A 12,774-nucleotide genomic window follows, 5' to 3' on the forward strand; every position below is an offset into this window, starting at 1 on the left:
GTGGGGAGGCCAAGGGTCTTGTCAGTGGCAGCTGGCTTGATGGAGCTGAGGCCTGAAACAGGCCTGGGCCCAGAACCTCAACCTAGCAGCAGCTGGTCTGACTCACTGGTAAACAGTCATCAGCCATCTCTTCTGACTCCGCATAGTTCCATTAGACTGACTGTCCATGGAGGAGGCCATCTGTCCTAGTATGGGCCCATGTGACGCTTTTCCCCACCACTTTCCCCTGGGCGGACCGTAACCTGGTCACGCACACTGACACTGTGCTCACTACCACTCTGGAAGCTGCCTTTTCAACAGTTGGGCCGAAGATAGAACAGAAGACAGGAAGAGAGAAAAGGGGAACCTGGTGTCCGAGGAGAAGGGACACATCAAATAACCTAGGCTACTACCCCCAGGCAGGGACAAGGCCACCACAACCTAGATAGTCAAAAAAACAATGTAGAGGATCAAGTAGGACCTAAGGCCCACTCTGCACACGTGTATCAAGGCCAGGGGGAACTATATGCTGTGACAGAGGCCAAATAGAGAGTGCCCTCTGAGCCTGTTGGCTTTCATTTGGATTCAACCCCAGACACACACCACAAGGAAGGAAACACTACCTGTGGTTCATGCTGTAGGGAGGGGTTCCAAATACAGCCGGGTTGCGTTGGGAGCAGTCAGGGGAAGGGGCTTCTGCTTTCCTGGGGAAGAATTGTTATCTATAGGGGCATGTCCAAGGTCACAAGGACCAAGACAGGAGACAAGAAATTCGCTAGATGTTGGACACACACGGGTGAACACACAACACATGCATGTGCAGTGACTTCTAGGTTTGTATTTAGGAAGGAACAAATGGATGAATGCTGAAATGGATGAATGCACCAGTGAATTGAATGACTGAATGGATGTGTGAATGAAATGAATAGGGGGATATGACCCAGTATAATACAGACACACCACCAGGATGAACTTCCCCCAAACCTCTGCTGAACAAATGGCCCTCACCAAGGTCACCTGAGTGTGGAACCTACCCCTACCCCCCACAATTAAACTGGGACACCCAAGGGTCGAGTGACCACCAGAACCCCTTGAGGTGAGCAAGAGCCTACTCCCTCCTAGGCCAGCTCCTAAGCCCTGAAACCTGATAAGGCAGCCTGAGGAGAGCAGAAGAGAGGCCAAGAGGCCAAGTGAACAGGGGAAATCCAGATCCCAGTGCTACCACAAGCTGTGAATCAATGTCCCAAGTCCCTGAGAAGACCCCTGAGGATACCAGTCCACAAGTGGGCAGAAATGGCAAGATCCCACTCTCTGAATATCAGGGGAAATTCAACACACAGAAATTTGTGGAGACGCCATTCTAAATCCCGTCCTCCTCACAACAAAAACCGGAAAGGGAGAGATGGGCTCCCTAACACCTCAGAAGAAACATCCCCACCTAGAAGAATTGGACCTTTTTTGAGCCACGAAGGGGGGAGGGAGAGGCCAGGCTCGCCCAGACTGGTGGATTTGTGCAGACACAGTGCCCTCAAGTGGAATATTTTTGAGCAGAGCCTGTGATCCATGGGCTTTGAGACCCGCCCGGGAAGGCCTGGCTGGGTCTGGTACACGGGGAGGATTCTCTGGAAGGTCCGGGCCATCAGCTCAACTCCACAGGGGTCTCAGCAACCACATAGGTGTTTGAAGGAGCCCCGCTGCCCATCCAGGAGCCCAGGGCTTCCTGGGGAGGAGGGGGCGTGGCCTCAGCAGCTGCCATTTTCCCAGCCCTTCCTGCTCCAGGGTTTTCAACACTGGATCTAGGGGGTGGGTGCAGGGGCCAGGTCCCCCTGTGGGCTTCCAGGGGAAAGCGCCCGCCCTCTGAAGGCCTGGGACCCAGCCACCAGGGAAACTAGGGGAAGCAGAGGGATGGCGCCCGACTCAGGGCAGCGTTGTATAGGCCCGTGGGAGAAGTGATGGGTTTTGGGCGCTTGGGTGAGGAGCCCAGACAGGGAAGGGTCCAGCAGGTTGCAAGGATGTGAGAGCAGCTCCGAGCTACGTTTGCCATAGTAGCGCTCCGGCAACAGAGAGGCTGGGTGCCAGGCCCCACAGTGTCCCACACTGGCCCTTCCTGTCTCACGTGACAGAGGGGCTCCATATCCAGTGGGCAGTGTCCGGTAGCTGGTCAGATCACATGGGGCTAGGATCACTATGTGGAGAGGGACAGCATCCTTCAGAGTGTGGCGATCGAGGTCCCTCTCCTTCACTTATTGTCGGGAAGCCTCTGCAAGGGGACTCCAGTACCTAGAACCGCCTGGCTGGCTCCCCAGGCGCAGGCACACACACACACACTCACACAACAGGTCCAAGTTAGGCTCAAAGGGTACTTGATCTGCGGGTGCAGCCGTGAGCTTGGCCACAGGGGTAGGCGAAGACCACTTGGGGCTGAGGACCAATCGGACCATGTAGGTGAGGACCAGGCTGCTGGGCTCAGCACGGAACGCCCGCCCAGCCTGCAGAAGGACTAAGATGGCTGGACAAATTTCGGGTGACTCACTTGTGAGAAAAGAAGGGACAGGGAACAAGAGAGCATGCTTTGGAACCCTTCCAGATGTGACAGTAAGGGGTATGTGCGCAAAGAGGGGTCGAGCCTGCAGACTGGCTCTCAGTTGCCAGCCGACCCCCAGCAGGGACAAGCTAGCCAAAGGGCACTAAAGATCCACCCCAGGACTTATTCCGAAAGCGGGCTCTCTGGTCCCTCGAGGTCTAGACTGAAAGATGCGTCATTCCTGGCCTTTACAGACACGCAGCATCCACGGTGGGCGGGGGGAGGCTGGGGGGCAACAGTGGGAGGGGAGTTGTCTCTTAGTCCAGCCAGCTTGTGCATCTTCAGCTTTCTTCTTGCTTCTCCAGCCTGCCTTTTAGGCGTACGAGGGAGGGCCAAGCATGGGATTGAGACGTGGAGAATCTGGGGGGAGTGCGGGGCAGCGCCATGGATTTCGTGTCCCAACTTAGGCTTGGGGCCACTTGATGGCGGTCACTTGCCTTTGGTGGGGGGGCTCCTTCTGCCCTGGTTCCTTCGCCTTGGTGGGGGCCACCGCCTCCTAGGCTCTGTTTGCATCCTCCAGCTGGGCAGCGGGGTACCCTAGCTCGGTTTGGGGTGGGCGGATTGTACACGTCATCACTGGGCTGCACAGGAGAACGTCACTGGGCAGCGCCTCCAGGGTGGGCTTTGAGGTGGCGGGCGCGGGCAGGTGACCGGGACCTGGCTGCACCTTGGCCAAGAGGGTCCTCCAGTGCCCTGGCTCCTAGGAAGGAGCACTAAGCCAAATATCCACAGCGCCCTCCACCTCCGCCCTGGGTACTTTCAGAGCAGCCTCCTCCAGTCCCGCCCAGACATGGCGGCCGCCTTGGTAGGGAGCCCTGGCTGCCTGGGACCCAGCGCCCAGGACGGCGAGCCGGGTGCCTACTCCCAACGATGTCCTTCTCTATAGCTTCCTTGGCTCGGCCAGCGCCTGGCACAGCTCTTGACCTCCTGGGTCCCCGACCCCTGTCCACGGCTTCACTTGTCACTCCAGGAAGGGACGGTGCAGGGTTCGCGGGAGTGGTAAAGCAATTCCGCTTGATGGCAGTATACCACCACAAATGCCAACCTGTCCTTTCCCCTCACCACCCATGTCCTCTGCCTCCACCCTTCGCCAGGACAAAAGGAAACACACACAGAAAAACAGCACAGAACCCTGTCAACCTGTGTCCAATCTGGACCACAAGCCAGGGTTCACCCACTAGGCCACTCTGAGGGTGGGGGTGATCGGGGAGAGAACACACTGACACACTGCCAAGGCAAGCTTTCCTGAAGGAACGGCCGGGCTTCAGTGAGGTCATCTGCGTGGTCTCTCCCTCGGTCCCATGGACCCCCGCACCCCCACCCCAATGAAACTGATCCGAGGTCGAAGTGACCGAGAGAAACCCCTGGGGACAAGGAGGTTACCGCAGGCTCCTGAGCCCTGAAGCGTGATAAGCAACCTGATGAGAGCAGAACAGGGGCCAGGAAGCCAGGAGAAGAGGGGAAGGCCAGGTCCCTGGTCCACCACAAGCTCTGAACCCATGTCCCTAGTCCCGCCAGGACACAGCCTGGGAAGACCCCTCAGGATATCAGTCCACAATGTGCAGACAGGGCAAGGTCCCGATTCCCTGAGTATTGGGGACACTTCGAGACCAAGATAGATGTGGAGAGGGGTCCCCAGATGCACAAACTGCTGTGGGTGCTTTTCTCAGTCCCGTCCTCCTTTCCAGAACCCCGAAGTCACAGACGGTTCTGTCAAAATCCCTCGGACAAGCACCCTGGCAGAGGCGGTGTCGATGCTTTCTGGGGCTTTCCTGTATCTTTTTTGAGCCACGAAGGGCGGAGGGAGAGGCCAAGTTAGCGCAGACTGGTGGATTTGTGGGGACACAGTGCCCTCAAGCGGAATGTTTTTCAGCGGAGCCTGTGTTCCCTGGGCTTTGAGACCCGCCAGGGAAAGGCCTGGCTGGGTCTGGGGCCTGGAGAGGATTCTCCTGCGGGTTCGGGCTATCAGCTCACCTCCAGAGGGGTTTTGGCAGCCACACGTGTATTTGAAGGAGCCCCGCTGCCCACCTGGGAGCCCAGGGCTTCCTGGAGCGGAGGGGGCGTGGCCTCGGCAGCCGCCATTTTCCCAGCCCTTCCTGCTCCAAGCCCTGCCGCCCAGGATCACCGGCTGGCCCTTTCAGTCTCATGTGACAGAGGGTCTCCATACCCACTGAGCAGTAGCTACCACCAGTCAGACCAGACAGGGCTAGGTTCGTGTGGAGAGTTACAAGCATCCTTTAGAGTGAGCTGATCAAGGTCCCTTCTGTCACCTATTCTCAGGAAGTCTCTGCAGGGGTATGCCCCTGTGCCTAGGTGCACTTTGCCTGACAGACGGTCTTCTGTATATCTGTGTCTTGTGTTTGGGCATCCGCACAGGCACACACACTCAATAGGGTACATGTTCGACTCAGCTGGTCCTTGATCTGGGGTGCAGCTCTGGGCTCTGGCAAGAGGGGTATGCTGAGACCACCCGGGACTGAGGTCCAATCCCACCACATATGTTAGGACATCGCTGGGAGGCTTGGCACAGGATGCTGGCCCTCAAGGGCTGTGCCCACAGAAGGCCTAAAACCTCTTGGCAAAAGGCTGTGTGACTTGCAAGAGTGTCAAGGAGGGACAGGGAGCAAGGGAGCACGTGTGTGTGCAAGGAGGGGTTTAGCCAGGAGACTAACTTCCAGATGCCAGCTGATCCCCAGTAGCAAGGAGCTTGCCAAAGGGCCTGAACCACTCTAGTTCTTCCCAAAGCAGGCTCTCTGTACCCTCAGGATCTAGACATACAGGCTCTGCATTTTTCGCCTTGGCAGACATGCTGCATCCTTGGTGGGCAGGAGTGACAATTCGGAGGGGGCCTTTCAGTCCACCTAGCTGCCTTGAGCTTGAAGCAGCATTTTCAGACTTCTTGCTTCTCTGGCCTGCCTGCCTGCCTGCCTACTGGACCCAGGAGGGAGGGCCAAGCATGGGGTTGAGACCTGGAGAGCCAGGAGAGAGTGCAGGGCAGGGCCATTGCTTCTCCTCTCCCAAGTGAGGCTTGGGGTCTCTTGATGGCAGGTGGCCAAGAAGTCCCAAGTCTGCAAATCTATGGCTGGGCGGCACCATTCTGCTCAGAAAGCCCCTCTCCTCTGCTCTCCTGTCCTCTCCCAATGGGGAGATGCACTGGGGAGGGAGTTTTCATGACAAGCCTGGGCTGGAATCCTGGAGACCCCAAGGGATGGCACCCTGGCTGCCCCTTGGATTCCTGGGTGAAGGGTCCTTCTGCTCTGGCTGCTTTGTCTTGGTCAGGGCCTTGGTGAGGGCCATTGCCTTCTGGGCTCTGCTTGCTTCCTCTCGCTGGGGAGCAGGCTCCCTTGGCTCAGGGGTGGCCGTGTTCCATGCTTCCTGGCTGAGCTGCACAGGAGAAGTCACTGGGGCACAGCCAATGTCCACGGAACTCCTGTTCCTGCTTTGGGGGTTGGGGAGGGGGAGGTGTCCTTGGCTGGCCCACACCTCGGCCAAGGGAGGCCTTCAGGACCCCCGGCCCACACAGGCCACACTTGTGCTCCCTGAGAAGGAGAAGGGGCACGAGGACAAAAGCCCACAGGCCCCTGGCCTGGGCACTTACCTCTTTTGGAGCCACTTCCTCTAGTCCCGCCCAGACATGGCGGCCACCATGGTCCGGAGCCTTGGCTTCCTGTGACCCAGGGGCCAGACAACCCGAGCCCTACACCTTGCCCTGCTCCTTGTTCCCGCCAGCGCCTGGCCAAACTCTTGACCACCCGGAACCCCGACCCCTGTGAGAGGCCTTCCCCCTACTCTGCTCTCTGGGAAGGGACAGTGCAGGGTTCTCTGGAGCAGCAAAGCCATTCCGCTTGATGGCAGTATTGTACCACAGATGATGCCAACCTGTCCTTTTTCCCCACCGCCATCCCCCCACGTCCACTCCCTCCACCCTTCGTTAAGGAAAAAAATGGCCAACCTGTGTCCAATCTAGAAAACAAGCCCAGGGTCACCCTCTTGGCCGCTTGGCCACTCTGAACGTGAGGGTGGGGGGTGCCTCCAAGTCTGGGGCTCCATCCTGCAGGGCCTCCCTCCTCTGGGAAGGGTCCTCCTAGGCTGCCTTCCTGACCAGAAAGCAATGACTCCCCATCCAGGCACCCTAGCAGGGGACCTGAACGTAGCAGCAGCTCTACCTTCAGCACTCCAGGTTCACCTGAGACCTTGGGGAACAAGCAGACATGATCCGAGCAACCCCCAGCCAGTGTCCAACAGGACACATTCTCAATGGGGCATGCTCATGAGTCACCTAGGGGTCAGCCTGACCACAGGGTCTCAAGCAGTGGGATGCAAAGGGTAGCTACATGTTCTTTTCATGCTGGTCCCTCTTTCTGCCCCTGTGGTCCCCAGCCAGTGCACCCTCACAATATTCCTGCACCACGAACACATACACTTAAGGGCACTACAGGTACACTCTGACCAACCGGGTAAATTAGTCTGATGATAAGAAAGCACGAAGGGAGAGTAGACCTCCACCCCATTTTTCTTGCCCACCTAACAAAACCTGAGAAGTGCTCACTTTGGAAACTACCAGCAGAATCCTACCAAACTACCAGAAACCTGTCAAAACGGATGAGATGTTGGTCCCTGAGCCCCCCTCACTAACTCAGGCCTAAAGGACACAGGAAAAAATGGAGGAGCTGCCTAGTGGGGAAAACTGCCCCAGAATAAAGTAGAGGTGGGCGTGGGAGTGTCTGCCTGTATGTGCCCAGTCATACACATGCCTCTGCCAGTGCATGCATGTATCTGTGTGCCTGTGCATGTGTTTATGTAGAGTAGGAGTGGGGAATGTCTGTCCTGCATAAGCCTGTGAAATCATTTGGTCTGGCCCAGCCAGACAACTGCAGGAGGGACTTGAAATTCAATAAATCTAGGAGCTTTTTTCATAGCTAATTTTTAAGTCGCTATATGGCCCATGACTGATGCAATAAATATCCAAATAGCCCTTGGCAGAAAAAAGGTTCCCCACCCCTGATGTAGAGGAAGGCAGTACAAACCCCAGAGCTTCATAAGTGGGTGATTGGGAAGGCAGGTCATCCAAGTAAGGTCTGTGTATCTTGGAGTGTGAGCCTCTTTGATGGAGCTGCCAGGCACGCCTGATTGACCTTTGGTAGATCTGGGGAAAGAGGCTAGGCCAGATGCCCAGGGCCACATCCAACAGTGCTGAGTCCTTTTGGCAGGCTCTCTACCCTGGTCCATTGACCACCAGCTCTGAAGCAAGCCTGGGATTTCGATGCAGAAACATGGGTCATTCTTTCTGCATGCTCTGAAGACTCACTGGTTCTTAGTGAAGGTTTCCCAGAAAGCTGAAGTCTGTCATGGCAGTGGATGACTTGGAGTTGAATCTGGAACAGAGGGGTGAAACTTCTTGAGATGGCACGGCAGCTGTCATGTCTGTGTTAGGAACTGCTTTGTCAACCCAGGCCTCGAAGGAAGGGGCTACTGCTGCTTCCATATTGACTTATTCCATTTGGGCCTGTGCCTTCTGGACTCTGCTAGGGAGAACCCCCCCAACTCCTGGACACTGCGCTGAAGTGCTATCCCCCAACCCCCAGTTTCACCACCCCCCACAAAAAACACACCTCTAGTAACCATCTCAAGCCTCTTTGACACTGGGTAGCCAGGCTCAACATCAGATCCCCAGAGCCAGACAGAAGGACATCATGGTTCCCCCTTCCACCCAAGCTGCCAATCACAGCAGCTTTGCAGTGGTCTTTGACCAGGCTGCATGGAAGCCAAGAGGCTTCCAGGGCCCTAAGCTTGCCTGGTGCTGAATGTCCTCTTGCTCTGAGTGGAAGGAGCCAAATGCCCACAGCCCCTGCTTGTAGCTCCTGGGCTCCATCTGGGAGGGATGCCTCTGCTACTTCAGCCCAGACATGGAGGCCACAAGGTTCCCAATGCCTGTCTTCCTATGCTGGACCTGCCAGTTACCAGGTGCATGTGACTTAGCCCACACATCCCCGGAGACTGGTAAAGCTTTGGAACTTTGTGGAGGATAGGCGGGTACAGAGTCCTGCCTACACCTCTGAGTTCACAGCCTTGTGGCTCCAAACCCAGAAAGAACAATGCAAGGCTCATGGGATCCACAAACGAGTTCCACTTGATGGCAGTATTGCACCAGAAATGCCAACCTGTCCTCCCCAAGTCCTCTCCCTCCACCCTTTGCTGAAGAAAAAACGCCAACCCTTGATCAACCTTGCTCCAATGTGTAGGCTGACCTTGTTGGCCAATTTTGGGGGCAAACACCTGCTTCTAGGGCTCCATGGAGCACAGCCTCATTCCTGGTGGGTCCTTTTAGCCTGTCTTGGTGACTAAATGCAACAGTTCTTCATAGAGGCACCTAGAAGTGGACCTGATCCTATGCGAACTTACTCAGACACACTACCTCTGAGCTCCAGCTCTGGGCAGCAGCTTGAAAAGAACCTAGAATGTTAGGAGAGAAACTAACTTGCCTGGAATGAGGGCTAGAGCTGGGGGGGCAGATTTCTCCCAGACAGAAGAGCTGGCAGAAGCCATTGCTCCTTTGATGAGCACCCCCTCCCCCATACACACACAGAGCCAGCAGGCAGGAGACATATTTGAATCTCCATCAACCTGGCTCACTCTTTTTTTATTTATTTATATATTTTTATTGATTTCAGAGAGAGGAAAGGAGAGGGAGAGAGAGATAGAAACATCAATGATGAGAGAGTCATTGATCGAGCCCGCAACCCGAGCATGTGCCCCAACCGGGAATCGAACCCTGATCGCCTGGATCCTAGGTCGATGCTCAACTGCTGAGCCATGCCCGGCTGGGCCTGGGTCACTCTTTTAACCAGTCCTGGTGATTCCCCGAGACCTTGCCCCTCCCTACTTGCAAGCTCATCCAAGCCTTTTCCAGTGGCCTTGGTATGCAAGTGGCCTCTCTTGCCTCATGGTTAGGACTTTCCTAACATATCTAAAACAAGCAGCAGCTGGCCTCAGCACGCTCCATACCTCTAAATTAGTGGCCCCATGTCTGGCACTAGCAGCAGCCTGCACTGGTTCATAGCTTGGCATCTCCTGGGCAGGTCCGAGCCCAACACAAGTAGCAGCCAGCTATAGATTGCTGTGTAGCTAATTCCAAGTGGCCCTGGGCAGAGCACAGGCAGAAGCTGACTTTGCACCTCATTGGAGTACCCAGAGACAGTGCACCCTATGGTGAGCTTCGACTATGCTGGATTACAACTGTACTAGATCCACGAGTGACACACTCAAGGAACGCACTTGGTGAACACCAAAGCCCCATTGAAGTAAATCCTGCTCCATAGGGGTGTCTCCAGCACAGCAGCTCTTTGGCTGTAGTTGCAACTGGTCCTCACAGCCGATTGGCCTGGGGGTCAATTCCTCCTAGTGACACCAACAGCAATCAAGGCCCGACTACAACAGGACAGTGCACACAGCCCACACAGGGGAACACTTAGAAGGCCCAGCTCAGGTGACTGGGGAGGCTGAGCCACTGGACCCTACAGGACACCTACTACACAGAGCCACTCTACCAATTTCGGGAGACATAGCAGCTCTACTTAATACATAGAAACAAACACCAGAAAGCAGCGAAAATGCAAAGAAAACATGTCACAAAGAAAAGAACAGAAGAAATCTCCAGAGAAAGTACTAAATAAAATGGAGCCAAGCAAGCATTAGATGCAGAGTTCAAAATAATGGTTATAAGGATGCTCAAGGATCTTAGTAAGCCTATTAAGGAAACTAGTGAGATCATCAATGACATAAAAAAAAAAACCCAATCATAAATGAAGGCTACATGAACTGAAATGAAGAATAATTTACAGGGAATCAACAGTAGAGTAGAGGACGCTGAGAATCAAATCAGCAAGTGGGATTATGAGGAAGCAATAAAACACCCAACCAGAAGAGCAAAAAGAAAAGAGTCCAGATATATAAACATAGTGTAAGGAGTCTCTGGGACAACTTCAAGCGGCCCAACATTCGTATTATGGGGATCCCATAAGGAGAAGAAAGGAAGCAAGAAATTTAAAACCTATTTGAAAAAATAATGACTAAAAACTTCTTTAACCTGGTGAAAGAAAAAGACACACAGTCCAGTAAGTGTAGAGAGTTCCAAACAAGAGGAACCCAAAGAAGCCCACACCAAGACACATCATAGTTAAAATTCCAAAGCTTAAAGACAAAGAGAGAATCTTAAAAGGAGCAAGAGAAAAACAGTTAGTTACCTACAAGGGAGTACCCATATGACTCAGCTGATTTCTCAACAGAAACTTTGCAGGCCAGAAGGGAGTGTCAAGAAATATTCAAAGTGCTGAAAAGTAAGAATTTACAACCAAGATTACTCTACCCAGCAAAGCTATCATTTAGAACTGAAGGTCAGATAAAGAGCTTCTCAGATAAGGAAAAGCTAAAGGAGTTCATCACCACCAGACCAGCACTACATGAAATGTTGAAGGGTCTTCTTTAAGAAGAAGCTAATGAACTAAAGAATCTGACAAACTAAATAGACCCAGAGACATTGACCCATGCAACAGACTGTCATATTTCAGGGGGCAGGGGGCAGGGGGTGGAGGGTGGGAAGAGATTAACCACAGAACTTATATGCCTATATGCATAACCCATGGGCACAGTCAATAATGGAGTGAAGGCCTGGGGAGGGGTTGCAGAGGGTCAAGGGGGGGGGGGGGAATGGGACACCTGTAATACTTCCAACGATAAAGAGAAATTTTAAAATGTTTTATTAAAGGAAAGGTTCCTTCTCTAGGGATACATTCCAGGAAGCCCAGTCCTTGTGGACAGCAAACGCCATTGAAATCCACCAGGAAGCCCCTTGGGCAGCCCCATAAAAGGGGAGGAAGAGAGAGGGGAGACGGGATCCGTGGAGGCACCCGATCCTCCTGCCCGCCACGCTTCGGAGCCACAGGAGCGGCTTCCAGGACTGGGACGCAGACAGCCCAAGGGGATCGACTTGAAGGCTCTCCCTACACGCAACAGGGCCCAGAACTCAGGCAGCCTCACCGAAACTCCAGACCCCAACCGGGCCCGGCCCCCGGGGACGCATGGGCAGCACCCACGTCTGGCCCAGGTCCCACGCTGGGCGCCGGGCAGCCCACTCCCTGCCGGAAGGGCGAGGCCCCCCCAACCCGTTCCTCCCGGCCGCGTCCCGCGCACCCCTCCCCCCAGCCACGCGCGAAAGGCAAAGGGGACCCACCTGGCTGAGGCCGCGCAGAGGGAATGGCCGGGCGCGCTCTGCTCCTGGCGCAGGGCCCCTGGGACTCCACTATGGCCCCCGCAGCCCCGCCCCAGCGCGGCGGCCACCCCTCCCCCCACCACATTCATTCCGCTCCTCCGGGGGTGGGGACTGCAGGTACCCGGAGGTGCGGAGTCCCTGTTCTGGGTGTTGGCCCCGCCCAGGGGAAGGGTGGGACGACGTCCTACAGTCCCTGGCGCCAGAAGGGGCGGGGAGAGGAGGGCTTGGGAAAGCCGGGGGGTCCACTGCCTTTTCCTCGGGAGAACCCATTCGTCCCGGCAAACCGTGAATGTGATGGGACAATAGCACGGGAAACTGACCCTTCAACAGTCTCAAACTGGGGGGGGGACACGACTGCTTAAAGAATAATACTTTGAAAGGATGTTACAAGTTCGTCTCATTCATATGCCTGAGATAATCCAGACTTTGACTGTTCCTCCTCCGGTGAGAGGCAGATTCCCAAGAGCAGGCGCTCCCAGCGCGCCCTCGCTCCTGCTCCTTCCCGAGGGCCTGCTGGGGAGCCCGCGCCGGGCTGCGTTTTCCCGGGGCGGCTGCGCGGCGTCCGCACCGCCTCGGTGGGGGGCGGGGGACGTGCTGGGTCCGAAGGAGTCAGAGCGACTCGCAGGGTTCTCCCGCCCCACTGGTGCCTGGATTGACTTCTTCCTTCCTATTGAAAAAGTTACGCGCTCCTCTTTCAAAGTCAGGTTCACCTGAGGGAGACACGTGTCGTGTCGTGTCGTGTCGCGTCGTGTCGTGCAGGGAGGGGACGGGAGACAGCAGCACAACGGGCCTGCCCGCCGCCCCTCACTCAGAATTCCCGGCCCCATTCCACCCGCCACAAAGGACCCGCGCAGGCCCCGCTTTCCGCAGACCACGTGCTGTCCCGCTACTCCAGCCCTGGGCTCAGGCTCTGACTCAGCTCTTTTCTCACCCATTCCCGCGC

At 55.6% G+C, this 12,774-nt stretch overlaps 2 long non-coding RNA genes across 3 annotated transcripts in view; one reads left to right on the plus strand and one right to left on the minus strand.

The window, feature by feature from the left end:
* LOC308551439 overlaps nucleotides 1-11,857 on the minus strand; it is a 77,313-nt gene extending 65,456 nt beyond the window's left edge. Inside the window, exon 1 of the long non-coding RNA XR_013998023.1 lies at nucleotides 11,793-11,857. This is a non-coding gene — a long non-coding RNA (uncharacterized lncRNA). The remainder of the gene's footprint in view (nucleotides 1-11,792) is intronic.
* Nucleotides 1-12,774, plus strand: part of LOC308551438 — an 80,863-nt gene that overhangs the window by 56,526 nt on the left and 11,563 nt on the right. The gene's annotated exons all lie outside the window — the stretch shown is intronic.

The sequence above is a fragment of the Miniopterus schreibersii genome (assembly GCF_964146895.1).
Source record: "Miniopterus schreibersii genome assembly, chromosome: X".
NCBI classification, from domain to species: domain Eukaryota; kingdom Metazoa; phylum Chordata; class Mammalia; order Chiroptera; family Miniopteridae; genus Miniopterus; species Miniopterus schreibersii.